Source organism: Pongo abelii, chromosome 10, assembly GCF_028885655.2.
Source record: "Pongo abelii isolate AG06213 chromosome 10, NHGRI_mPonAbe1-v2.0_pri, whole genome shotgun sequence".
NCBI classification, from domain to species: domain Eukaryota; kingdom Metazoa; phylum Chordata; class Mammalia; order Primates; family Hominidae; genus Pongo; species Pongo abelii.
Window position 1 is genome coordinate 108,504,238 of NC_071995.2, and position 27,457 is coordinate 108,531,694.

The window sequence follows — 27,457 nt, forward strand, 5'->3', positions numbered from 1 at the left end:
CCCCTCCACCCGGCGCCGGCACGCAGCATGCCGGGAGTTGCAGTCCTCGCGAGGCAGGTTCCGCCTCGTCCCTGCTTGGGGGAGGAGGTTGGAGAGCCGCCCTGCCGGCCTTTGAATTTTGCCGCGAAAAGCGCGCGTGGCGGCCCCCGGCTCCGCCCCTCGCAGGACGCGGCGCCGCGTCACCCTGGTAACCGCCTCTCAGCTGCCGCTGATTGGGCTGGGCCGCGGGGGGCGGGCGGGGGACGAGACGCGGGGGCTGCTGCCGGCGCTCGCGCCTGTCAGTCGGGCCGGAGCGGAGCAGCGGGCAGGACTGCCTGGCCGGCTGCTCCGCGGAGAGGCTGCGCGCGCCGGCCGGGGGAAGCGACAGCCGGGCCCGCCGCCTGTGGGGCGCGGCGCGCGGCACCCGGGCCTGAGACCAGGCGAGGCGCCGGCGCGCGCCAGACGGCGCGAGGCTGCGGCCCCGGGAGCCCCCGCGCGCCGCCCGGGGCCATGGGCGCGTGAGAGCCCAGCGCGCGCGGACCCTGCTGCGGCTTGCGAGCTCGCACACCCGGTGCACAGTCCCCCGGGCCGTCCCCGTGTCCGCCCTGCGCCACTGGGATCGGCTGTTTCTCAGCGCCGAGGCCCCCGAGGCTGCATCCGAGCTTGCGTCGCCCGCTGCCGCCGCCGCCGCCGCTGCTCGCCGGCTTCCCCTCCCCCCACACCCGGGGCTCAGAGCAGGAGGAGGAGGAGGGGCCGGTGCATTCTCGCCGCTGTTCTTTGCAACCTGCAGGGGCCGGTGTATGTCCGGCGGGGAGCCGGGGCCGGTGCGGGTGCGTGCAACCCCCGGAGGAGACAATCCCCCCACCTCGGGGCGAACCCGGGGACTGCAAGCCGCGGGCGGGCGGGCGAGCGAGAGGAAGCAACAAAGACAGGCTGCAGCTGGGGCTGGCGAAAGGGGCCGCGGCCGCCGGGCTCCCAGCGCGGGCGGAGAAGGCGCCCTGGGAGCGGCGCGGGCCGAGCTGCAGCCTTGAGCGGGGCCCCGAGGGGAGGCGCAGCGCCGCCCGCCGGACGTGGCGATCACGGGCCCCGGCGAAGATGCGTCGCCTGAGCGCCCGCGCGGCCCCTGTCCGGGGCGGGCGTGACCCCCGCTGAGCGGAGACCTCCCCTCCCCCCCGACTTCGGACGGCGCAGGCCGGCGCCAGGATAGCCCTCACCGACAGCACCCCTTCCCACCCGGAGAGAGGCATCGGCCCCCAAGGGGGGCTTCCTCAGGCAGCCTCTGCCACTCCTGCATGGCTGCGACCCGCCGAGCGGAGCGTCGTGATAGCTGAGACCTGGTGCCCTTCGACGGCCTGGCTGATCCGGTGAGTTGTGCGGGGCGGGGTTCTGCGCTGGAGCTGGGGGCACCCCCTGGCGTCCGGGCAACCAGGATTGGACAGAAGGGGTCCTAGGCTGTTGGGGGTCCTGAAGCAGCGATAACCCTTGTCCGCCCCTTTCCTCCCTCCAAACACAACTTGTTCAGACGGGCCAGCCGATGGGAGTGGGGGTTGGGAGGCCCATTCGGATTCCGCGGGGCCCTGGGCGGGTTGGTTGCCAGAGAGGAAAGGTCACCCCACCCGTAAAGCTAACAAAGGTAGCGGCTCTGTCATCCGAAAATTTCCCGGGAACTCCAGTGTCTTGGAAGGGCTGCGGGGTGGGGGGCACCCAGGATGGGAAAACGCTGAGGGTCTCCCGAGCAGCCTCTGAGATCGTCAAGGGAAATCACCTCAGAGGGGGGTTTGGGGTTCCAGAAACGCAGGTGGCCACGTTTGAGGATTGTGCCCCATGGGGCTAGACCTTAGAGTCCTCGTTCAAACCACGTTCCCACAAATAACTCGCAGGGACGGTAGGTTCCCCAGTGGGGGCACGACATGATGTCAAGGCTTAGCCTCTGATGTCACCGGGGTTGCCGTGGCAACGCCACTTGCCTTGACCCAAGGCCGGAGGGGGCGGGGTCGTGGTAACAAGGGGAGGGGCTGGATGCCTTTGGGTAGTGGAGGGGTGAAGGCAGACTCCCCCCACCCCTACCATTGCAGTCCTCTGACCTAAATCCTTAGCGCCCCATAAGGTGGGGGAGGGAGGCAGTGCCAGCTGTCCCTGTTGATGCTCCTCCCCCCAAGGACAGGTGTTCAGAGCTTTGCCCATGTAGCCTGGCCTGTGCCTGGGGGCTCAGGCCTCCCAGACAGAGCAACTTTCTGTTTTGAAAAGAGATGCTATAGAAGAGACATTCCTGAACCCCACCATGTACCCAGCCGGCAGGCTGAAGTTCCCAGGGTCCCCAGAGAGATGTGGACCTCCCGCCCTCCAACAGGCTACTTCTGCTGGGGAAAATGTAGGTGCCCCTCCCCCAGCCAAGGAAGGTGCAGAGGAGCTGCTGCCTGCTGCACCCCCTAGTCCAGGGGCTCCCCGTGCTGTTCTACCGGAAGGTGAGGGGCCTTGGCCAACCTGGAACTCCTGATTGCCCCCTGCTCCTTCTGGTGTTTAAGAGGATTTCAATGAGCATATTGTGAGGCTGCTTAAGTAAATGGTGGGCAAGTGAGGCCCATCAGTGCCAAGGTCTGAATAAACTGTGTCTCTGTCAGGGCACCCCCCAACCGACGCACACCCCAGTACTGGCCCTCTTCCCTGCAAAGGCCCAGAGAACCCCCAGCCAGCATCCTGCTTCTGGCTCTGGGATTCGTCTAGGTCCCTTCCAGCAATTATTGCCAGTGTCGGGTGCTGGTGAAACTGCTGTGATCACATTTCTAGGAAAAGGTTCGAAAACTGTGTCATTGCTTCAGCAGCGTGGGGCGGGGTAAGAGCAGAGAAAGTGTGTGTTCGGGTCATTAGGAGAAGCCAGGCCCCAGTCTCTGCAGCGAGCATTTTCCCTGCTCTTCTACCAAGCTCTCTAGCTGGATGAACAGGTCAATAAATATCAGTGGAGCTGCTTTTGGGGGCTTGGCAGGGAGATGGTATTTCCAGCTGAAATGGTGTCGTTAAACACACAAGCTTCCAAGGACAGAGGAGCAACAGCAGATTGGGGGAGAGCCGGGAGAGGTGGGCAGAAGGGCTGTTTGCGCTGCCTCTCGAAGCTTCCCAGTTTAGAAACAAACTCGGAGTGCGCGCCAGAGATTCACAAACACAGGCAGTTGGAGGCCCTCCGCCGAGTATTTACACTTCCACAGCCAAGGCAGAGGGAAAGGCTGTCAGAATTGGGCAATTCCTTCTGTTCCCTTCCCTCATCTCCCTGGGCTTGGCAATCAGCGTGCCAGACGATGAGCAGGAGGGAGTGCCAGCTTTCTCAGCATCTCCCTATATGCCAGGCGTTTTACATGATCTCAGTTACTCCTTGGAGTGGCTCATACGCTGTGGCCCATTTTATAGATAAAGAAACTGAGGCTTAAACAGAGGAAGTGATGGGCTACAGGTGATCAGCCAGGCAGCTGCAGAGGTTCGGCCCTGAATTGCCTTCCTGGCTCCAGAGTCCTTGTGTCTTACCACCTCCTCCCATGGAGTTGGGGGGACACTCCTACTTATTGGACAGGGGCCCCTGCAGGCATCAGAGGCTATCAGCCATGGAGGGGGAGTCTGGCCCCACCAAGATGCTTTGTCCACACCAAAAGGCAGGTTTGAATCCTCTCTTCCTATGACCTACAGGTCAGCGTTGAGTAGAGTAACAACTTCTGCCCGGCCTTGTGGTCTGTCTGGTCCCCTCACCCGCAGGACTCCTTTCTCCAGCACTAGGGGAAAGAAGGTGTAGCTTGAAACTCGCTCCTTGTCACCTGCCCTTCTGGGCTTGCTTGGAGGGAGGTGGTGAGGCTGCCCCTGGCCGCCCCAGCGACCTTCTTGGGATGTAGACGGAGCAAGGGCAAACTAGTAGATGAGGTTCCTGACCCAGCCTGAGGGTCAAAAAGCCCTAGAGGAGAGGTGCCATGTGAGTCACAAAGAGGACAAATAGGAATGTGCCAGACAGGAGTGAGAAGACTGTTCTGGGTGGCCGGAGTGGCCCTGGAGCAGCCAGTGATGTGTATGATGGCCCTCGTGCCTGATGGGGAAAGGGGCAGCCGTGGGTGGCTGTGTCCTGGAGCCTTAGGTGGATGGGGAAGGTTTAAGCAGGGCAGAGGATCCAGTGATCTCCCTTGACAAGGACAGTAACCCCGGACATCCCTTCCCGTAAGCGTGGAAGAGGCCACCTCGGTTCTGGGGGCAGTCTCCTCTCTCAAGGTTGGCCCCACCCCCACCCCTACTAATCCTTCTCACTTATCTAATTCCTGTAAGCTTGTCCATCCCCTGTCCCTTCTGAGCCTTAGGGCTGCTCTGGACTAAACTGGGACTGGGCTGGGCTGCTGAACCCCCTTGATAAGAAACTTGAGGCGCCCTGGTGATGGGAAGTGGCTCCTGATTAGGTGCCAGGCTCTGGCGTGGGTTGGGCCTGGATCGTACTCTTAGCCTGCCGCTTGCAGGCTGTGTGACCTCGGGTGAGTACCTTTGCCTCTCTGAGCCTCAGTTTACTCATCTGTGAGAAGGACCATAGCACTCACTGCGCAGGGTCTGGTGAGGATTCAGGGAGGGCCTAGCACAGCACACAGTATACAGTAAGCACTCAAACGCATGTTGTCATGGCTACTGTTACCTCCTCCTCAGAACGGAGCCTTGAATGACTCGGAGCCTTGAATGACTCAGTCCCTTGGAGCCAAAGGTTGAAGACCCCATTTGCAGTGAGAGGCCCGAACTCTACCAGCTATCTCTGCCAGGGGCTTCTCTGTCCACTGAGGCCCCCACCCACCCACATGGTGAGCACTCGTGGCTCTTTTCTGAGCTTCTGCGGGGGCTGGGACTTGGCCGGAGGTCCCTCCCCAACCTCCCTCCAGCCCCCTCTGCCTTCCCATCCCTCACAAACCGGAGGAAGGCAGCGAAGCAGCTCATATTCATGAACCGTAATTCAATCAGGCGGCGATTCCTCTGGGCTCGGGGCGGGGGTGAGAACGAGGAGGCGCGCACAAAAGGGCCGCTTTATTACCTCCTGCGGGCCGGGAATTGCTGCTCTCCCCCAGCAGCGGCCGGAGCCGCCTTTATTGTGTTAACCCATTTGCGTGTCAAGAGCTATTGTGCGCTTTCTCTGCCTGTACGGTGCGGGCCGCGGGAGGAGGGCTGCGGTGCCGGCTGGTCACCTCCGCGGGCGCCGCCCGCCGCCCTGATTGGTTGCTAAGTGATTTGCATCCAAGGTAATCACTTTTATCTCAGAAGGATGTCGACTATAATTATAAGCTACTGACATCTTTTGAAATCTGCCTAATGACTATTTTAGTCTGTACGGGCTGGGTGTAGGGCGGGAGATTCTGGAAAGGGTGGAGGCTGGGAAGAGGGATGGATTCCTTCCACCTGGACCCCTGATTGCTTAGTTGAGAAATATCTGAGTACCTACTGCATGCATCAAACAAAAGATGGGGTCTCTGTGATGGGGGGCTTGCATTCCTGTGGGCAGAGTTAGTGCCACTTCAGAGATGGGGAAACGGAGACCCTGGGGAAGGGGAGACCTGCCCAGACCTCACAGCCAATGTGCAGCCACCATCTGGGTCTCTCTGACCCCAAACTCATGCCCTGGCCACTCCAGTGGCCACAGCCAGGAATCATGTAATCATGCCTGGATACAGGTCACCAGACTGGTACCTTCCAGAGTTTACATCATAACCCTAAGAAATGCACGTGCTGGTACCACCCCCATTTTGCTGAGAAGCAGGGGCCCAGAGAAGGTATTATACTTTGCTGCCCGAGGTCACACAGCCAGGGAGTGGCAGAAGTATGAGGTTCATTGGCAGCCAGAGATGGGAAGGCAGAGATGGGGTTCCAGCTTCCCACTTCTCTTCCCACCCATTCGTGGTTCCATTCGGTAAAGCCAGGCATTAGGTAAAGACTGAGCGAGGACACCGTGTCGCCCCTGTCCCAGTGGTCAAGTGATAAGGAATCAGACGGCCCACAGCCTCTAGAGGGAGTAAGATGAGTCTGCAGTTAACTTGAATTCTAGACAGGGCCAGAGCAGGGCTGGAGGAGGGAAAACCTGCAGCTGGTCCTGGAGGGCTTCCTGACAAAGGGGGCTGTGCTCTGTGCCCTGAGGACTGAGTGGCTCTGCCCAGCATGGAGTAAATGGGGGTGTCTCTGGCAGAGGGAGTTTGGAGACCCAGGAGCATGACCAGGAAGGGCAGGGGGGAGCTTATAAGATGGTGGAGGTGAAAGGGAGGTAAACTAAGAGGGTGTGCAGGGGGCATTGGGTGCATTGGGTGCTGAGCTAAGGGTGCTGTGAGGCCCTGAGGAAGAGGGAAGCCAGTGAAAGCATCTGAGAGGCAGGGGCCAGCTAAGATCCCGGTGCCTTAGAGGCCAACAGAGAGCTTGGGAGTCACAGACCTGGGCTGAAACCCGTTGAGAGAGAGCACCTGCACTCTCACTGGCTGTGTCCTCAGAGAAATCATTTTACCCCTCTGTGCCTCAGTTTCCTCTTGTTCAGGAGAGTCTCAACAGCTTTCTCATGGGCTTGTGGGTGGGGTGAGCTTGCATGTGCAGAGTGCTTGCGGGGGGCTTAGCTGAGTCCCTCAGAGCTGGGTGGGCTGGGCTTGAGTACAGGCCTGGGCCAGTCCTGGCCCCACAGCAAGCCAGCGTCCCAGCCGCAGCAGCTGTTTGGGGTCCTGGGAGCCCCTGCTATTGTGCAGAGGGCACAGGGGACAAAGGCCTGGGAGGTCAGGGGGTGAGGCCGAGACTGGCTTTGAACAGGCTCCCGGGGATGGGGACTTAATGATGCAGAACTTAATGACCCAGAGTCTATGGGGAGGGGGGCCTCCCTTGGAGGAGGAGGGAGGTCCAGCCACCAGCTGTCTGCTCCAGGATTCGCTGCCAGGGCACGGGCGGCTGCCTCACAGAGTCCAGGCCTGAGCTTGGCACTGGGGGAGGCAGAAGTGGCAGGGCCTCCCGGCATGAAGTCCCCAGGCCTGAATGTCGGGCTTGGCCCTGCCCCTCGGCATCTGCAGATCTCCATCTCTTCATCTGTGATGGGCCAAAGGACCACCTTAGAGGGCAGCTGTGAGGTTTGGCAGTAACCAATAGCCAACGGGCAGTAAACAGGAACTGCTATTTTTGCTCTTTATCCATCCGTTCATTCAGAGAGCTTCACTACTCTAGGCCAGGCTCCCTGCCAGGTGCTGGGGACATGAAGATGAACAAGCCCCAGTTGCCTCGAAAGGTGGTGTGTACCGAGGGAGAGGCCTTGAGCGCACCCCCTCAGCCACCCAACAAGTGCATGTGGGTTAATAGCCACAATGGAGGAATTCACAGTATGTGGGCACTGTGCCAGGGGCAGGGGGGCACAGCAGTGAACAAGCCAGACGTGGGCCCTGCCCTGGGCCACCACCGGTCTCTCAAAGGAAATCAGAGGTGGAAACAATTACTTCTGGCTGGAGTAGCCAGGGAGGGCTCCCTGGAGGAGGTGGCACTTGTAATTGAATACTTTCGCCTATTATGAGAATCACAGGACACTGGTATCTGCTGTGTGCCAGACTGAGCTTCCTACTTTGGCATTTTGTTCTCTCATTTAATCCTCATATCCCTCTCTGAAGGGTGTTTTTATCCCTGTCATGTGAATGAAGAAACTTAGCCTTGATGATGTAAAGCAGCAGCCCTGGGCCACATGGCAGGCCCACAGAACCCCCTTCATTATCCACACAAGCTTTTGCCTCTTCACTGCCTGTAAGGGTACTGGGCATGGTAGAATCCTCGGGCAGGGGCCGAGGGGACCTTGTTCTGGGCCAGCTGTCTCCTTTATGAGCTTCACGACCTTCAGCAGGTCACCTTCCCCCACCCCTCCCAACCCAGACTCAGCCGCGTCCTTCATAAATGTCAAGGATGGCAAATCTGCGGCAGGCCTGGCTTGCCTTACACCGCTGTGCCCTTGGCAGACATTGCCAATCAATTGCTGCCCTCTTCCCCTGCTGAGTTCTTCCCCTGACCTTGGGTTCCTTCCAGGGCTCTGGGCAGGCAGCGCCAATCAATCAGCAGGGCCTGTGAGCTGAAACCAGTTGCCTGCCTGGCCTCAATGAGCTCAGGGTGCCTCTGGCCCATCTCCATGTGGCTCAGAGGACCGGGGGGACAGCGAGGGATTCTAGGGAATCTCTGTGTATTCAGGTTGTTCTTAAGCCACAAAAACCTTTTAGGTGGGAGGGTGTTACCCTCTTCTAACTCCCACTTGTGTTCATCCGTGCAGATTCCGAGCACTGATAGTCTGGATGATGATAACAGCACGTATTGAGTTCTTCCTGAGAGCTAGGTCCTTCCTGGGCACTCTCTCATTCATCATTCTGCAGAACACCTGCAGCAAGCCTCCCTGCATCCCTAGGGAGAATTCTTAACCCATTTTAGAGATGAGGGAACTGAGGCTTGGCTCAGCTAAGCAGAGTAGGGGCATGCACTTGTTGGGTGGTCCAGCTGGCATTCAGACCCAGGTCTCAAAGTTCACAGCCTGCAACAGGGCTGTGGGTGGCAGGCAGACAGGGGAGCCCTCCCAGAAAAGATGTCATTTTTTTGGAGGCTTTAAAGGCTGGTGGGCTTCTGACGGGCAGAGCCAGGAAGGGTGAACTTCCAGGTGGAGGGAACAGCATGAGAGGCAGCTCAGAGGCAGACAGGTGAGAGTGTTTACTAAGGGAGCCAGTGTGTAGCCAGAGGCTAGAATGGGGAGAGAGGACTGTGGAAGGAGCCAGGGCTGGCCTTGATGTTTGGACTTTGCCTTCCCATAGTAGGGAGCTCTGGCAGCTCTTTCAGCAGAGTAACAGTGAGGTCCCGTCTAAGAGTACTTATTCAACAGCTCTGTGAACCCCGGGTGAGGTTGCTTGGGGGGCTACCTTCAGTCTACTAGAAGCTTTGGCCTAGAACAGTGCCTAGTGCACAGTAGGTAGACATCCAAGAAGTATTGATTGAATGAATAATGAATGAAGACTCCCCGGACTGAAATGCTCCTGACCTCCCCAGGGGCCCAGCTGCAAGGAGGGGAGAGACCAGAGTCCCCCTCTCCAGGCAGAGTTGAACACCAGGCCTGCCAGTGACGGGCAGGAGAGGGGGCCAGGCAGGTACCTGGGACAGGGCTTCCCTGTCACCACTCCCCTACCCTGCTGCCTGTCTCCAGGACCCCTCCTAGACCTTCCTGCTGGGCTGTCTGCACCTTTCGAGCCACGCCTGGCGGGCAGTGTGGGCCCAGCGCTTGAGGGGATGAAAGATGAAGGTTCGTGACCATTTTTTAACTCAATAAAGGGAGAGACAAGCTGCAGGCTGCAGGCCGGAGATATAATTAGTTCACAGCAGTGGCGCTTTCTTGATTTAGCTTCTGAGAGAACAAGACAAGGATGTTATACCCAATTAGCAGTAACATCCAGTCGGAGCCTCAATAGGTGAGATAACAAGCTATTTTTATGACTTTTCTTTCCCAGCTTGGAGGGAGCGGGGGAAAGGGGGTATCAGGGCCTTATTTCTTTTCATCAGGGAACAATTATTAGCGATCTCAGGATTTCCCAAAGCCAAATGATGCATTTGTTAACCCAAACATGCAAGCATCCCAGGGTAGCAGCAGGGGTGGCAAGCTGGCATTTTGAGCCCGGGGTGGGTGGGAGGGGTGCAGGCCCCTAGCCTCTATTCTGGAAGCCCTCTGAAAAGGTTCCCAAATGCAGACAGCCCATTGGTTGGGCAGCAGAAGCGCAGGCCCTTGAGATATTCTTAGTATTTGCCTTGATTTCCCTACCTGCGTTCAAAGGGACATAAGGAGGCCAGGCCAGTTTCCCTGGGGATGAGGAAGGAGCCAGTTTTGGCCCTTGGCAGCCCTTCTTGGCACCACTGTAGATTCTTTCTGCCAACTACGCCAGAGGTTCTGGCACCTCAGTCTTGAACCTGCCATTGCACTTTGCCCACCAAACCCCCATTATGGCTCGCCCCACCCAGCCACCCTTCTCCTGTCCTGGGCCCTGGGCTTAGTCCCTGGCAGGGGCAGACTGGTGATTAGCTCCTTTCTCTCCACCATCATTAGCCCCGCAGTCAGGGCACCCAGCACTGGCCAAGTCCCTACTGGGCAGGGAAGCCCTGCCAAGCCCCACCCCAGCTGCCTGGCTGTGCTCCCACTCCTGGCGAAGGCTGGGGGATGCCCGGAGAGGGAGCTGGCAGGGCTGCTGTGACACCACATCGGCCTGGGCCCCAAGCCCAGAGCAGGTTCCTGGGCCTCCGCCCCTCCTCCTGAATCTTGCCCCGCCCTGTCCCGCATCCTATCTTCCTGTCAGTGCGGAGCTCCCCACTCCTGGTTCAGACAACTGACAAATCCAGCCATGCAAAGTGGGAGTTTAATTGCAAACAGTTTTTACGGATCACGGGCCCATCTGTGCCACCATATGCAAAAGAGAAAAAAAAAATCCCCTTTTTTTTTTCCCCAACCCACAAACTACAAAAGAAACAATTGCCAAGGTTTTTCTGGCTGGAACCAAGCACAGAGCTGGGACCCATCCCCGGGGGCTTCCTGCAGGGTGGTCTTGGCAAGGCCAGATAGGGCAGAGATGAGCGAATCCCAGGGGACCCACCCAGAAGTTGAGATCTGACTGCAGAGAGGCTGTGACAGCCTCAGCAAACTGCTGGCAGCTCCTGAACCCACTGAGATCTCTCGCAGCTCTGGGCCTTGGCACGTGCCGTGCCATGGTTCAAGTACCAGGTCCTGGCCTTTTCCAGCTACCTGGCTGACACTATGCATGGCCTGTGAGACAGGGCTTGGTGTGGAGTGGGCACTGCACAGTGTTCATGGAAACATGTGAAAGAGCCGTGTCACGGGGCCCCAAGGACGAGGCGCCTCCTGTCCCCTTTCTACCCAAGAAATGCAACTCCGGGAGGCTGGGGCTGACCAGGCCTCACAGACTCCCTTCTTCCCAGTGGTCCCTCTTGCCCTGGTGCCCAGCCTGGCTCTGCAGATGAATGCCACCCAAGATGTAAAGGACATTGGGCGCCAGCAGCCCACCCTCCTTGGGCCCTCAGATGAGGCTTCCCCCAGGGCCCGTGTGAGCTTCTGAGAGGACTCACCTGAAGCAACCTGCCAAGGTTCGATTCTCATGCCACCCCATCCCAGCTGGGTCACTTCAGACTGTCGGTCCTCCCTCTCTGTGCTTCAGTTTCTTCCTCTGTAAAATGGGAGTGCTGGAAGCACTTTACAGTGCTTCTCTCCTTGTCATCTATCTTCCCTTATGAAGTGGGGGTGAGGGTCCTTTGCTTTGCACACTAATGTCTTCCCAAGTTTCTAATCGGGACACCCAATGTTGAATGAATGAATGAACAAGTGAGTGAAGGAATGCATGAGGGAGGTATTAGGAGGGCTTTCCGGAGAGGAAGTGGGACACAGGCACTTGGCTTGCCAGGAATTCAGGATTTTTACTCCCTTTCTTGTTGGCATCCAGAAACCACCCTGCGATCTATGGGAATGATGAACTCCATTCTACAGGTGGGGGAAACTGAGGCTCGGAGAGATTGAGGGACTCTCCCAAAGCCATGCAGCTGAAAAGAGGCCAGAGCTGGGACTGGAACCCTGGGCTGAGCAACTCCAGCTGGCCAAGTCCCTGCCCCTCAGGTGAGGAGAGTTCAGCCCAGAGCTGTGAAGGAGCTTGGCCAAGGTTACACAGCAAGAAAATAGCAGCCAACATTTGTGGGGCACTTCCTACCCCCATTTTACAGATATACTGTGTGCTGTGCTAGGCCTTCCCTGAATCCTTACCAGACCCTGCGCAGTGAGTGCTATGGTCCTTCTCACAGATGAGTAAACTGAGGCTCAGAGAGGCAAAGGTACTCACCCGAGGTCACCGAGGTACTCCAGCCTCAGAGCCAGGCCAGCCAAGTCCTGCTTGCTCTTCCCTCTTCTCCCCCTCCCTCCCCTTCCCTCCCCTGGGTCTGCACCCTGTGGGTTCCCCATGCGCCTTACCAACTGTGTATGCTAGCAGCCGGGCCCTGAGCGGGGGTTCCAGTGTCCAGGGCTGGGCACCTTGCACAGCCCTCTTGCAGCAGGTAGCAGGGGAAAGTGGGACCCAGGAAACATCCCCATTTCCTGGGACCCAGGTGAGACCAGGCCAGGCACCAGGCAGCCCATTCCCCGCCTGTAGTGATCACCAGCTCCCATTGTAATCATTAAAACTATTAGAAGGAAACGTTCGCTTGAAGCAAATGTCAGGCGCCGAGTTGTGCTTTGTAAACGCTCACAATTAATGCCAATCAGGCCCGGAAAAAAGCCGGCCTGGAATCCTGTCTGTTTCGTCTCATTTGTCAGCTGGTGCTGCTCCATGTTGCACATTTTCATACAATTGCTATAAACATAAAAGGGAAACTCCACAGTGTTCCCGGGCGCCCGGATGGTGCGCGCCGGCTTAATTACTTGGTATTCTGCTGTTCATTTGGCCGCCCTGAGCTGGTGGGAGGGAGAAAGGGGGACTTTGTGTGGCAGGGTGAGGGTTCTTGGGGGTCAGCCAAGGAGATGGGTCAGGCTGCTGGCCTGGGCCTCCTGCCCCGTTCTCTGTAGGCTGCATGACCCACAAGCTAAGCTGGGAAACAAGAAAAAATTGCTAAAAAAAAAAAAAAGTTGGCAAGACCTTCAAGTAGAAAAGGGTGTTCAGAGTCTACCAGACTTGGTTTCAAATCCCTATTCCCTCTCTTTGAATGACTCATCAGGTTTATGGTCCACCTCCTGCTTGCCAAGCGTGGGGCCTCAGTTTTCCTCATCTGTGAGTTGAGGGTAACAGCCCAGCGGTCAGGATTTCAAGCCTGCTGGGGCCTGGGGACATCATGGTTTGGTTTTGTTTTCCCATTTGGTTGCTGCACAGACCCTGTGAGGGTGAGCTGCCTCTCTTAGCAGAGCGTGAGGGCCAGAGTCCCACAGCAGGAAGTGGTGGAGCCAGGATTTGGCCCCGGATCACTGGCTGCAGAGCCTGTAACCATTGTACCATCCTCCCACACCCACCCCGGGCAGCCACGGGTCTGAAAGAAGATGTGATGTCTACAGGTCCCAGCACGCAGTAGGTGTTTGGTAAACAGTGGCTGCTGTCTGCCCCCTGCCTGGAGATGGTCAGGAGCAGCAGAGGGGCTCAGGCCTGGCCTGATGGTCAGCACCAACAGCATGTGGACCTTGCCGGGTAGAGGGTGAGAATGGAGTGATCTAGAAGCAGGTGCCGTTCCCCCTTCCCTCGGTGCCTGGGTCCGCCTGGCTTCCAGGGCAGGACTTAGGAGGGAGATGCTGAGAACATGCCTGGCCAGGCCCCAGGGGACTCCCGCCAACCCCCATCCGCCCTTGCCTGGCATCTGGCTCTGAGGTGCTGGGTGTGGTTGCACACTAGGCCCCATGTTGTCTCACGAGACCTCTGATAGTCCAAAAAGTTGGGTGTGCTATTGTCATGGTCCCCATTGTACAGATGAGGAAGCAGAGGTCCAAGCTGACCCAAGGTGGCCGGGCTGGGAGGTGGGGATGCTGGAACAGGCTCCTGCCCAGGTTCCTCGTTCCCAAGTCTTTTGTGCCTTCGTAGCCCCCTCCCTGTAGAGACTGGACACAGCCCTGCCACACCTTACACGCCCTCCCCAGGGCCCTTTTGAGCTCTCCAGCTCTCTGTGGTCGGGGTCTTCTGAGGCCAGGCTGGGACACACTGGCCTTTGTGTGAGCTTGAGCCGGGCCGGGCGGCCAGCAGAGTGGGGAGAGGGCGGTGCAGCCTGGCCGGCCAGGGACAAATGCTCAGAGCGGGAATAGAGGCCCTTTTGTGTGCCTCTCGGAGGGGGAAGGGGTGCTGCCAGCTGCCATCCCGTGTGACTGTGGAGGCCTGAGCCCTCCACAGAGGTTTGGCCGACACCTCCAGGGGACCAGCCAGGGAGCCTGTCATCATCAGCTCTGCCTCCTCCTCTATTTTGTGTCTTCCTCTTCTTTCCTGGGGGTCCTTGGCTGCTAGAGGAGCCACAGGCAGCCATTAACCTGGTTTGCTGTGGGCCTGCTGTGTGCCAGCCCTGAACCCAACACTCCACCCACCCTTCAGGCAAGGGGCGGTAGTCTCATGTTTCAGATGAAGACACTGAGGTTCACGGAGGACAGGCAACTTGCCACGCTGGCACGTGGTCATGGGGTAGGGATGTGGCCGACTCCAAAGCTTTCTCTGTCTGTGGAGTTGCCCTTTGTGTCATGCCCTGGGGTCCAGGTTTGCAGCTTAAGGTGCTCATTCCCCAGGGTGGACTAGGGGAAGAGCAGAGATAGGTGCTGGGGACTGGGCCTCCAGGTGTACCCCACCACCAAAGTCCTGGGTAGAAACCAGCAGGAAGTCTTCAGGTGTCTCTGTTCCCTGAGGGACATTCCATCCCTCAATCGTGGCGGGACTCTGGGCTAGTGGCTGCAGGGCATTCATAAACAAGCCCAGGGCCCTGTTGAGGGCTACCATACCTGTTCAACCCTCTCTGAGCCTCGATCTCCCAATGGAAATGAAAGAGAACCCGCCCCAGGGGCACTGGGGGAAAATGTAGTGCCAGGACCTGGGTAAAGCGCTGAGCTTGGTACCTAAGCACACTCGGGCTACACAAACGTAGGCTGGGGTTTCCCAGCATTCCTGCTGCCTCCTGGGAGGGGAAGAATATGAGCTACAGCAGTAGGTGGGTGGTGGGAGTTGAAGTCTCTCCCAGGAGCATAATCATGCACCAGGGACTGTCCCACTGGGTCCCCGCCACAGCCCACTTTACATGTAAGCAATGGGAGGATCAGAGAGCTAAGGTGACTTGTCAGGGGTCCCAGGGTCCCAAAGAGACAACACGGGGATTGGGGCTTCTGCTGAGGCCCAGCCCTTAGTCTCTTCCTAATCCCCACTTTGCCTAGTCGGTAGCAGTCCACTGTAGACACGGAGTCCCTTTTATATGAACCCAGCCCCGTGGGAGAGCAGAGCCATGCAGGATGCCCTCAAAGGCCACTTGGCCTCCTGCAGCATATTCCAGCCACCTGGGATGAGCTTGCACCTGCCAGGCCATACCTTCCTCTGTGCCTTTGCTCAGACTGGGGCATCTGCCAGGTGTACCCTCACCATCCCTTGCCCCAGCACACACACGTGTGCCTTCTCTGCAGGGCTAAGGGTCCGGTATCTGCTCACCTCCAGAGCCCCACCCAAGCCCTTTTCACCAATCTCCCATCTCTTCATGCACAGTGTGGCACATGGTAGGCATTCAGTGAAGTTGGAACCAAGGATCCAGTCCAGCCCTCAGAGACCTGGTTCCCACCTAGCAGGAGAGACAGACACAAACAGGTCAGTGACAGGGCTATACGTCCAAGGATGGAATCAAGTGCGGGATGCCCACAGAGCAGGGAGCTCCCGTTCCATCTCTAAGACTAACCGAACCCCTACTATGCTCCTGAAAACTCTGCCATCTCCTTTCAGTCCTCCCAGGGCAAGGCAGTGGGGTTACAGGTAAAAAAAAAAAGGAGGCTCAGACAGCCAGGTACTGACAGGTCACATGGCTGCCCAGGACGCCTTGGCCATTCCAACTCCAAAGTCCCACTCCTTCTCCAGGGTGGAAAACTCAGGTACCTGGGGACCATGCAGGTAACATGAGGAGCAAAGCCATCGCAGCCACCCTCAGGACACATCAGCCCAGGGGTTCCAGCACTGCCAGGTTTGGGTTTTTCCCCCAAGAGAAAGCAGACAATAAGAATTTTAGGTAGAATTCTAGTTTTTATTTTTCTTTTGGACATTGGCAAACACATCATAAGTTTTTAAATGCAGCGAACAGGGCAAAGAAAAAAAGATGTGGGCAGATTTGCGCCCTTTAATGACCCTGTATTGTCTGGGTGAGGGGCATGCTGGGGGGTCTCAAGACAGCTTGCCTTCCCCATCCCCGGCCAGCAAGAGCTCCTGGAACCTAGTGGCATCTCCCTGAGCCCCTCAAGACACCCCCAGCCACCGCCTTCACCGCCAGAGGCAGGAGGCAGGGCCCGAGCCCCACGAGGGCACCACCCAAATAGCTATAATCAGCAGCCTCGCCAAGACTTCAAACTCACCCAATTATCCTGTGAGGGGAAAAAAAACACAAAATGAAAACAAATTAACATGTTTGCATAGAAGCCGCTGCAGCAACACACACAGACGCGCGCACGCATGCACATGCTGGCGCATGCCCCAGCAAGGCTGGGAGACGGCGCCGCCACCCCCGCTCCCTGAGCCTGGCACCCACCTGGACCAGAATGCGGGAGCAGGCCCAGCAGCCAGCTTGTCCCCAAACCTGACTGGGCACTGACTCCCTCCACCAGCTTTCAGTTTTTCTTCTTTTCGATTTAATAAACACAATTCATTGTGTGCCAAAATTCCACTGCACCAATCTGTGAGGCAGATATATTATGAGCCCCTTTCTACAGATGGGGCAGATGAAGCACAGAGAAGTTAGCTGACCTGCCTGAGGCTGCACAGCTAGCACATAGGGGAGCCAGCTGGGGCTTGAACCCAGACAGGCCACTTCCAAAGTCCCTGCCATGACCACCGCACCTTCTCTGTAGCTACTTCTTGCCTGTGGGTGGTGTGCCAAGGCCCCAGTCTGCCTTCGAGGCCCCTCCTAACCCCTGTGGCCTGCGTCCACTCTTCCCTTGCCCACGCCACCCAAACAGCCCACCCTTACCCTACAGGCTGGCTCTCCTCAGGCCGAGGGGCTGTTGGTGTGATGATGATTATTACGGAGCCAGGTGAATGTGGGTTCAAATCCCTGCTCCACCAGTTTCTTACCAGATGGCTTTGGGCATGTGGCTTTGCTTCTCTGTGCCTCAGTTTCCCCCCCTACTAAAATGGAATAACCAAGGAGGTGAGGAAGATTCTCCAGGCGAGTGGCTGCCTACAAGGTACTACCTCTGGCACCTGCCTGGGGACAGTGGGGTTCCTCCAGCCCACACCATTCATTTAGTGCCACAAGGCCCACCTCATCAGACTCACTGAGCCCCTGTTGGTGCCTTTGGGCTCCGTGCCAGGCGCTGCCCTTGCCGTTGGGGCACTCAGACAAGAAGCTCAGATACTCCTTTTTCTGAGAAGCAGCCTGTCCTCGGAAGGACCCCTCTTCTCTGGGCCCCCTGAAGCTCTGTCTGACCTGGGATTGGGGTTGCGTGGGTGTGTGTCTGGTCATCTTTGCCATGTTTGGTTTTTCTCTGGGTTCCTGCAGCCTGGCACACCACAGGTGCTCAGGTAGGGTTTGGTGACTGCACTCGTTGGAGCATCCCCTCTCACTCTCAAGGCACACTTGGGGCCTTGTCCCTGGCATTAAAGGATAAACTGCTGGAAGGAATTGGGGTTTAGGTCCTGGGGTTCAAGGATCCCTGCCCTCCTCCCCTGCTGCTGTGTGATGGCAGGCAAATTGCTTCACTCCTCTGAGCCCATCACTGTCATTTCCTGGGGTGAGAGCTGGGCAGGCAGTTCACGAGTGCTACACTGCATGTGTTGATCACCGGCTTCATCCTCACAACTAGCTGGTGAGGAAGGTGTGGTTTCTACTTCCATGTTTCATATGGAGAAACTGAGTCCCCAAGGGACTCGATGGCTTACTCAAGACAGCCCTGCTAGTAAATAGCAGAGCCAGGGTTCAAACTGAGTTCTGGGTTTTTGCCTTAGCTGAGGTGCTGTTTCGCCCTTCCTAGACACTGTCCGTCAGGAGCCAGAGGGGTAGTGCCTTGTGGGTCTGGAGAATGAGGGCTACTAGGATGCTATGGTGGTGGTGGGAGGGGTAACTCAACTGGCTGCAGGATCACCCCTTTGGCATGCTGGGGAGGTGACCCAGCGCCTACCCCGGGAGCGGCTGGTCCTGTGGGACATTGGGTGCCCACTCAGAATCCGGCCCTCCCACAGCACAGCCATGCCATGGGCTTTAGAGTCCAGCAGACCTAGTTCACATCCAGACCCCACCAGGTGCAAATCCTCTTCCTCTCGGAGCCTCTGCCCCTGCTGGAGAATGGGAGGCGTGGATGTATTCACACTCTAGAGAAGGGCTTCCAGCTCCATGTGAGCTGAGGCATGGCACCCAGCACACAGTTGCTGCTCGATGAAGCTACCCCCTGCCCAGACCTCCTGCAGGAGAGGCCCTCTCCCTTATCCAGAAGCTTCCCAGCCCTGGAGCCTCCATGACACAGGCTGGGGGTGGGGCTTGTGTTGCCTAGTGGGTAAGCTGGGCCCGGAGGAGGCTCTAGCCCTGCCCCTCTGCCCACCCGTGTTGAGGGTCTCTGGGGCCCGGGTGTTCTGGGTGTGTGGAGGGGTTTGTTGGGTTGAGGTGGCAAACTACAGTGAAAAGAAGGGGGAGAGACCCTGAACTGTGAACACTGGACCATGCAGGGAGTGTGGGAAATAAAGGTCCCAGCCCAGCTCTCTGTTCAGGTGGGATTTATTGAGCATCTACTGTATGTCTGGCCTTGGAGTAGAAAGACCAGCGAAGGGTTTGTGAGGCTTGAGGCCCAGCCTTCTCACTGCTGTGCACCCTGGGCAAGCCACACAGTCTGTGGACACAGCCTTCTCACGCAGGGCTGTGGTCACATCACAGTAAGAGGACGTTTGTTACTCGGTGGTTGAGAGTGCAGGTCTAGAGCCCCCCAACCAACCCCTAGGGGTAGGGCAAGGGCTGCTTCCAGTGGTCATCGTGAGGCTTCTGAGGCTCTGAGTGCAGAGACTGAGTGCCGAGTGGGAGGAGGTTCTTTCCCCCTCATTACAAAAGTCATGTTCATCTTTTAGTATTTGGAAATAAGTCTGACAAAGAAAATAAAATTCAGCCGACATCTAACTGCCCAGAACTAACACTTGGTGTCATGTGGGAACATTGTGCCCAGGTGCTGCACATTTGGGGAGTGTCTGGCCCCAGGAAGGGCCACTCTGTGCTAAGCCTGTCCTGGGCTCCTAGACGCCACCTGCCTGCCCGCCTGCCCAGCAGCCCATTGTCTGGCATGCGGGGGCGCGGAGCAGCCGTTGTTCTGCGCACATCTGATCCCGTCTTTTCCACATCAGATCATTTGTAACCGTCACCAGGCAATCGGGCCCGTCGCTGATTCAATCTCAGCTTTGTGCTGTCACAGCCGTTTTTCTGCGCCGGGCTGATTTTGAAAGGACGCCCATCCTCTGGGCCCACTTTTCAGAAGGAGGGGAGGTGGGTGGGGGGAGGTGTGTGTGTGTGTGTGTGTGTGTACGCAGGACATGTTCCCCACACACGTGTATACACACACACACACACACACATTCCACTGCTGCATCTCATCACCTAGAGTAGAATTTGGGATGAGGTAGATGGACAAGGGCCTCAGGCCAGGCCCATCATCCCTACCTCCATTCCTGACCATCTGCCACCCTGAGTGCCTACTGTGTGCCCCATTGTGCAGACACAGTAGAACCGGCACTCCAGTGGAAGAGACAGACACTAAACCATTCATCAAGATAATTTCAGAGCAGTAATGACAGTGAAAGAACTGCTGTGGTGATGGGACAATGGCCGGGGCAGAAGGTTGCCAGCTTGACCAGGTGGTCAAGGAGGGTCTCTCGGAGGAGGTGATGTTTGAGCTGAGGTGTGAATGAGGAAATGGAGCTGGCATGGAGAGTGGGGGAGTGGTGTGTACTGGGGACAGTGTGGTGTTGCGCTGTCCACAGGTGGCATTGAACATTTGCAGTGAGGCAAGTCTGAACTGAACTGAGATGTAAAATCCATCCCAGGTTTCAAAGACTTAGGATAAAAACAAGAACATAAAATATCTCAGGAATTTTTAAATATTGATTACACATTGAAGTGATACTATTTTGGATCTATTGGGTGAAATAAAATATATTACTAAATTTAATTAACTCTTGCTGCTAGAAAATTTACAATTACATATGAGGCTCCCATTATTACATATATTTTTTTTTTTTTTTTGAGACGGAGTCTGGCTCTGTCGCCCAGGCTGGAGTACAGTGGCGTGATCTCCACTCACTGCAAGCTCCGCCTCCTGGGTTCACGCCATTCTCCTGCCTCAGCCTCCCGAGTAGCTGGGACTACAGGCGCACGCCACCACACCCAGCTAATTTTTTGTATTTTTAGTAGAGAGGGGGTTTCACCGTGTTAGCCAGGATGGTCTCGATCTCCTAACCTCGTGATCCGCCCATCTCGGCCTCCCAAAGTGCTGGGATTACAGGCGTGAGCCACCACGCCTGGCCCCCATTATTACATATTTCTATCAGACAGCACTGGTGTAGGGTATTTAGGTAGAGGCAAAACCATAAGTGCAAAAGCCCTGGGGTGGGGACGGGGTTGGCTTGTGAGAGGACCAGAAAGCAAGCCAGTGTGTCTGAGCAGGATCAGCCCGGGACAGGGACAGTGCAGATAGACATTGGGAAAGGGATTCACAGAGGTCCTTCAAGGATATTGTTAGAAATGCCACGGGAGGGATGGCTCATACCTATAATTCCAGCACTTAGGGAGGCTGAGGTGAGAAGGTTGCTTGAAGCCAGGAGTTCGAGACCAGCCTGGGGAACATAGCAAGATCCCACATCTACAAAAAATAATAATTAGCTGGGTGGGGTGGTGCACGACTGTAGTCCCAGGTACTTGAGAGGTTGAGGCAGGAGGATCACTTGAGCCCAGGAGTGAGCTGCAGTGAGCCATGATCATGCCACTGTACCCCAGCCTGGGTGACAAGGCAAGACCCTGTCTAAAAAAAAAAAAAAAAAAAAAGCCATGGAAGCCACTAGGTGAGCTCTAAGCAGGAGAGATGGGTGCTACACACAGAAAGGCTTGGTCTGGCTCCCTGGAGGTGGAGATTGGTAGCAGGGGGGCGATGGGGCACAGGGACGGGCAGGAATCTGTTGTAGAAGAGTCACTGCCGGACCTGCTGGTGAATTAGCTTCACCGGATCTGGCTCCGCAGAAAGCTCACTGCTTCCTGTGGCTCCTGGATTTCCAAGCCTCTGGGGCTTCCTGTCTCTCCCCGCACCATCTCCACCTCCCCAGCAGCTGTTCCCTGTCATGTCAGTGCATTTACAATGAGCACCAGTCGCCTGTCTCCAGGTGGTCAGAGGTTGAAATCCCTTTTGAAAAGTTATTTTAAAAAAAAAAAAAGAAAGAAAAAGAAAAACCAGAAGTCATGCATGTTCATTGTGGAAAAATTAGAAATACAGAGAAGCACAAAGAAGAAAAAGAAAATTCCCCAGAGTTAACCATCAGCCGCTAGGCTATGATGGGGGAGGGGGTTGAACCCTGGCAGTCTGGCTCCAGCACTTTCTAAATCACAGTGCCTGTGGCCAGATGACATGGAGGAAGCTCCCTGACCATAGGAGGGGTTAGAGGCACGACGCCCCTCTACCCTCACTCACAGCAGAGGTGGAAAGCTGGAGACTGACCCACACATGGGTGGTGAGTGGCGTTTGACTCTTGGAGATTTAAATAAAACAAACATTGAGAGAGCTCATGAACTCTGGGATGTGGAGTGGTGGCACTGTCATTTGGGCCGAGTGTCCTGTCCTGTTTCCTAACCCCTGCCTCAAAGGCTCCATTCATTTCTGCCCCAGCCTGATCCCCAGAAGCATCTATTGATCTTACCATTGGGCTAAAAGCTAAGGCCAGCCCTTGCCAGCCACTTTTGTCCACTCTCCTCCCCCGACCTGGGCCACTCCGTCTTTTAAACACTCTTGGGCCATTCTTGCACAAGGACCCAGTCTTCTTCCTCCCCGTCCCTTGGGGCCTGAATCCTCAAACCCTGTCTGGCCCAGGCCAGCCTCTTCCGTGGGGCTTTCCTGTCTGCTCCACCAACCAACCCCGTGGCCCTGGACAGCTCCTTTCCCTCTCTGTTTCCTCATGGGTACAACGCCAATCATGTCTTTCTCCCGGTTGTGGCATGGGTTATGTGAGGTGACGTCTGTAAAGTACTGAGCCCATGGAGAACACTAAAAATAAAAGCTAGCTCTTATTATTGCTCTTACTATTAGATTTTTCTCCTTCCCCGTTGCCTGCTTTAACCCTGAACTGTGGGTGCAGGGACTGGGGGAATAGGTGGGAGGAAGGCTGGAGATACCGGGCCCCTCCCATCTCCACTGTGGGTCTTACCTTTGCCCGTTGCACACAGTGTTCCGTCTTCCGGGATCCCAGTGTCATCTGGTGGCATCCCTCCTTCCCTCTTTTGGTCTCCATTTCCATGTTGTTTCTCCAGAGAGATTCTATGACCACTTCCAAAAAAAACTGGGCGGGGGGCTTTCGGCTGAGCTCACAGCCCCATTATGGCATCGTAGTACTGAAGCTGTTCAGTATCGATTCTCAGATCTCCCCACTCACTCTTTGCTGGAAGGTGATGATGGAGTATTACTTGACTGATAATTTTCATTAAAGAGCCAAGGCTGGAACTAGGAGAACAGAGGCTCAGCCTGCCCCTGGCTCCAAACTTTGCACCTTGGGATCCCTGGCTCTCTGGGAAGAGTGAAACTGCCCCTCAGAGGTCCATGGCTCTGGGAGAGGGCCAGCCAGGCCTGTTGCCAGTGGCAATGACTGCCTCTCCTTCCGGCACCTTCTCTGAGTCCCTGTCCTGAACTAGCACTAGTGCAGAGGAAACAGATCTCCCCGCCCTGAGGTTGGGGGGTCCCTGCCTGGCCCTGCACAGGTGAGGTGCTCTCAGTGACTCACCAGAAGCGTTTGCTCTCCAGCAGCCTGGAGCTCCTTCATGTTCTCTGTTTGCTCCTCTCTCTCAAGTCTCCATGTGGTGGCCTGTGCAGTCCCTTCTGTGGGATCCTTCCCTTCCCCTAGCTTTTTCCTCCTTACCTGTTGATAGCGACCATAAACAATGCTAACAACAGGTACCACTTAGGCAGCTACCACAAGGACCCTGGCACTTTGTTGTAAGGAATTAACCCCTTTTGCAGACATGGAAACTAAGGCTCAGAGAGGAGGGAGGGATTTGCCTAAGCTCACAGAGTTAAGTGTAAAGCTCAGACATCCGGATGTGAAGTCGGGGACAGACACTGTCACTCTGCTTATGAGGCAGCTGGTGTGTCCTTCCATCATGACCCCCCCAGGCCAGGTAGGGTGACCCCATCATGGCCACCGCTTGTCTCCCTGCCTTGTAATTTACCCCTCTGATGCCTCCCATCCACTCAGGGTCTGTCACTGCCCCAGCATCTAGCACAGGGCCTGGCCTGGCACATAGTTGGTGTTTAATCTGTCATGTCGTCCCCAGTGGTTGGAGTGCTGACGGAGGCACATCGCAGTTGTCAGTTCCCATGGCGACTGACATCACTACGCTCTCAGGCTGTACCCCGCCCCTTTCTCCAGGGCTCTTGCGCCGGGAGCTGGCCATGGTGCTGACAGGCCCAGGCATGGCCGCCTAACCCCCAGACCCCAGCCCTGTGTCCCAGTAGGACACTTCCTGAGGCCCGTCCTGCCCCGACTCCCCAGGACAGCCTCTTGCCCATCCTTTGCTCAGGAGACGTTTTCCTGAGGGCTCCTGTGCTCAGGCACTGCTGTAGCACCGTGAACCCATAGAGGAAGGATCAAGGAGAGCCACATGGGACTCTAGTCATTTGATGATTCATCAAACATTTATTATGCACCTTGTATGTCTTGGAGAAGCCCTCAGGAACCCGGACTCCAATTGAAGGTCGAGTTGAGTTTTAAGGGGTAGAGAGCCAGAAAGGGCTTTTGAGCAGTCCTTCTGCTCAAAAGTCCTTCCTGGCTCTTGGGATTGCGTGGGCCAAAGCCTGCAAGTGTGCAGGTGAGAGGCTTGTGCAGAGGGAAGCCCACCTCAGGACTCTGGCTGCTAGCCAGAATTGGTGATTGTCACTTTACTTTTTGATCTCCCCTTTGGCTCAGAACTGCCAGCATCTCTGGCTCCAGTGCCCAGCCCAGAACCGGGCACAATGGAGGGGTGTTGGAGCCAGGCAGGGGACTGGCATCTTTGTCCTGGAAACCAAAGAGCCAGGTATGCTCTGTGACCAGATTTGCAGCATTTTAGAGAGCCCCTGGCCTGCTGGGGTGGGGGCAGATACAGTGGTAATCCTGGCAGAAGATGAGGCCTCCTATTCAAGGGGACAGTACCTCCCCAACCCCCAACCTTAAAAAAAAAAGAAAAAGTAAAAATCCCCTTCTGGTGCTGAGGCCCAAATGGCAGTGGGAAATAATCACTTTTCACAGGCCCCTTATCCACAGCCAAGCCCTGTGCCAGTTTAATCAGCAGTGCCGGTGTGACTTGAAGAATCCCCGGCTTGAGAGATCAGGAGAGGGGTTAAAGAAAATTACCCTCGCCTCCTCCATGCTAATGTAATCTCTAACCAGATCTGCCTAGCCGCAGCTCAAATTGCTTTTTAGATTAACATTTAATTATTAACAGGGTCCCTTGGAAGGCCTCCGGCTCAGAACAGAGATGGGGGAGGGAGCAGCAGGAGGGAGGTGGGGATGGGCTTCCACTCTGGCTGCCTTGCTGAGACAAGTGGGGTGGGAGAGAGAGGAAGGAGCAAGGGAGAGAGGTCGGGAAGGGAGAGGAGAGAGAGAGACAGCAGGAAGGAGAAGGGAGACATCAGGACAGGAAGCAGGTGGAGCTAGGGACAGGGATGTAGACAGAGGAGAGGAAAGAGACAGATAGTGGATCTTCCTGTCGTGGGAGCCCCAAAGGGGGTTGGGGGAAGCTTGCACCTAGATTCCTGAGGACATTCCTGGGCTGGGCAAGGGTCCCTCCACTCTTCCTGGCCAGAAGCAGGTTTGCTGCCCGTCGCTATTGAGAGAGGTCTGGACTTTCTGAGGCTTTCTACTTGCTCAGCTTGTGGTGCTGGGAACCAACACAGAGAAGTGACCCGTTTAGGGCCACACCACCAGGGTCTGACCCTAGTATTCCCAATCCAGCATTCATTCTCTTCCCGGGGCCTGAGCCTCCCACCACCACTTCAGGCTCCTATCTGCCTTTGGAGCAGGCTATGTGGCCAGGCAGCGTGAAGAGACTTGAATTACAGCCAGAGGGATGGAGGTGAGAACTGTGGGAGGGCTCCCTCACCACCCACCTATCCTGCCACCACCCCCAGGAAGGCTGCGAGGCCCTGAGGAGTGGCCGGCATCTCATTCACTTCCTGAAAGGGAATTCAGAGTCTGAACCATCTACTCTACTCCTTGCATGATGAACTGCTGGGTTTTGCCAGCTTCCTATCTTGTCCCTGCTCGAGATTCTAAGTCCCTCAAAGACAAGGGCTATAATCTAGAGCCCCTTTGTATGCCCACAGGTCAGGGACTGCCCCACACCTTGCACACAGCTGGATTAAGTTTGAAAACCAAATGGTCACATCCTCTTATGTCCAAGCTAGATGGCCCTCATACTATCAGCTGGTCCACTCCCCATAAAGGTTCATTTGGGAAACAGACTCAGAGAGGTGCTGTGACTTCCTCCAGGTCACCCAGCCAAGTGAGAACCCCAGTGCCTGGCCCCTGCCTGGCAGGTACAACCCAGAGGCCTCTGGGGCCAACTCTCTTCTCTGAACTAGTCCTGTTGGACACCAAGAAGGGCCTGGCATGACCTTCCCCTCCAGATCACAGCTAGGCTTTGGCCTTGAATGGAGCCATAGAAGCCAGGTAGGTGGCTCTAGGGATTGGAGGTAGAGGAGGAAATGGGGGCTCAGAGGGGTGCAGCCCATGGCTTTCCCGGGGTGACAACCTCAGGGCCCTGCCGTGAAGCCAGGTGTGTCCTCCTATTCTGCCTTGGGGTCAGCCTAGCCTGGCAAGGGGCAGACTGCTGACCTGCGGACACATGAGGGAAAGTTCCAGGTGCCTGCCACATTAGGAAAATGCTGGAGGCAGAGAGAGGTCAGGAACATTCATTTTTAGTGGGAGGTCAGTTCTAGCTAGATGTTCCTTTCTGGCAGGACACTTTGAGTCATTTCCGTCCTCCCAGTACATGGCACAGGGCTGGCCCTCAAAAGATGCTTGGGAAGTGTTTGCTGCCTAAATGAATGAATGGGCGGGTAAGAAGCAAGGCCTGGGCTTTACTCATTTCAGTGTTGTTCTGCCCAATGCTGGCCTCATGAGTTGCACTCCTTGAATGTTTATGGGATGAATAAGTGGCCTCTGGGAGCCCTTCCCCTCCTCTCACCCCTTCCTTCTGTGATCCCAGCCCCTCCCACAGTAGAATCAAAATGGATTTGGGCCCTGGGGAGAAGTAGACCCTTGCTTCCATCCCTCCCTGCCCAGTTGACTGGGAGCTGAGGGCTGACGGGCCCCCAACTACGATGGAGCTGCTGTACAGTGTGGGGCTGAGGGTCCGACTGGCATTGGATCCTTGGGCTCTCCTATCTAAAAGCTGTGTGACCTTGCACAGATTGCCTCCCCTCTCTGTGGCCATTTCCTAAGCTGTGAAATGGAGCCACAGAGGCCACGAGGAGGAGGCACATGGGCTTGGTACACAGGGCAGTCAATACATGCTCACCACTGTTAAGAGCCCAAATTGCGTGTTGCTCTTTCAGAGCTTCCCCTCCCACTGGCCCGTGGGCTCCCTGATGCCCCCTGCAGCCAGACAGGCAAGGGCGAGATGACAAAAGGCAGGCAGGGCCCAAGGCCCCAAATCCCTGTTCTTTTCATAAAAACAGAGACAGCCTCCTCCCATTCATTGTTCTGCTAAGGCGAGCATCACAGACTCAATTCCTCCTCGGACCTGGAAAGTTCCTTCCTTCCTTTCCCCTCCCCTGTCACATTTCCTTTATCTAAATCCTCAGCTATGAAAGGACACATCGACAGCTGGGGGCGTTATCTGGTGGAGGGGACCTTTTCCTCGGGTGTCTCCGAGATAAGGCGTCTTATCAGCCCCCATGTCAGGGAAGGTGCCAAGCATTCTAATCATTGAGGCATGCGACATTTTTCCCCTCCCTGCCCCCCCCCTCCTTTTTTATTAAAGTCACAAAAGACCTTGAGCTTATAAACAGTCTGATTTGCAGATAGGGTTTCAAAATGAACAGTGCTCCCTGGATGGTGCTTGGCCAGCAGGGTAATGAGTCCAGGCGGGGGCTCTGAGAGGCTGGCCTCCTGCAGATGGGATGATGCCAGGCAGGGAGGGGGCAAGATGGGGTCACAGAAAGAACATGAGTGTTTTAGGCGCATGCCCCAGTCCTGTCCCTGCCTTGCTGTGTGACCTTGTTTGGGACGCTTGGCTTCTCTGGGCCTAGATCACTTTATCTGACAATAACCAATTCATTGATTCGGCCATTCATTCAACACCTATTTAGTAAACGATTACTCTTGCCAGGCACTGGGGAGAGACAGATAAATAAGACACGGTCCCTACCCCTAAGAAACACAGTCCAGCGGAGGGAGAGAGATGTGAAAATTGGCAATTACACCTCGGTGTGATTAGAGCAGAGATGGTGGATATCTAGAGGAAGGGACGGGTGAGCCAGGGTCTGAAGATAGATCTGAGTTTGAACGGATCAGGGTCATGGTGCCATAGGCAGGAGAACCAGCAGGGA

At 56.4% G+C, this 27,457-nt stretch overlaps 1 protein-coding gene across 4 annotated transcripts in view; it reads left to right on the plus strand.

Annotated features, from left to right (window-relative positions):
- The first annotated feature begins 504 nt into the window (after window positions 1-504).
- Window positions 505-27,457, plus strand: part of FAM222A (family with sequence similarity 222 member A) — a 56,881-nt gene continuing 29,928 nt past the window's right edge. Inside the window, exons 1-2 of one of the 4 annotated variants that reach the window (XM_054528210.2) lie at window positions 1,024-1,343; window positions 4,642-4,790. The gene's annotated coding sequence lies outside the window, so the exon portion shown is untranslated. The other 3 variants (XM_054528211.2, XM_024256859.3, XM_054528208.2) reach the window with 3 other exon arrangements.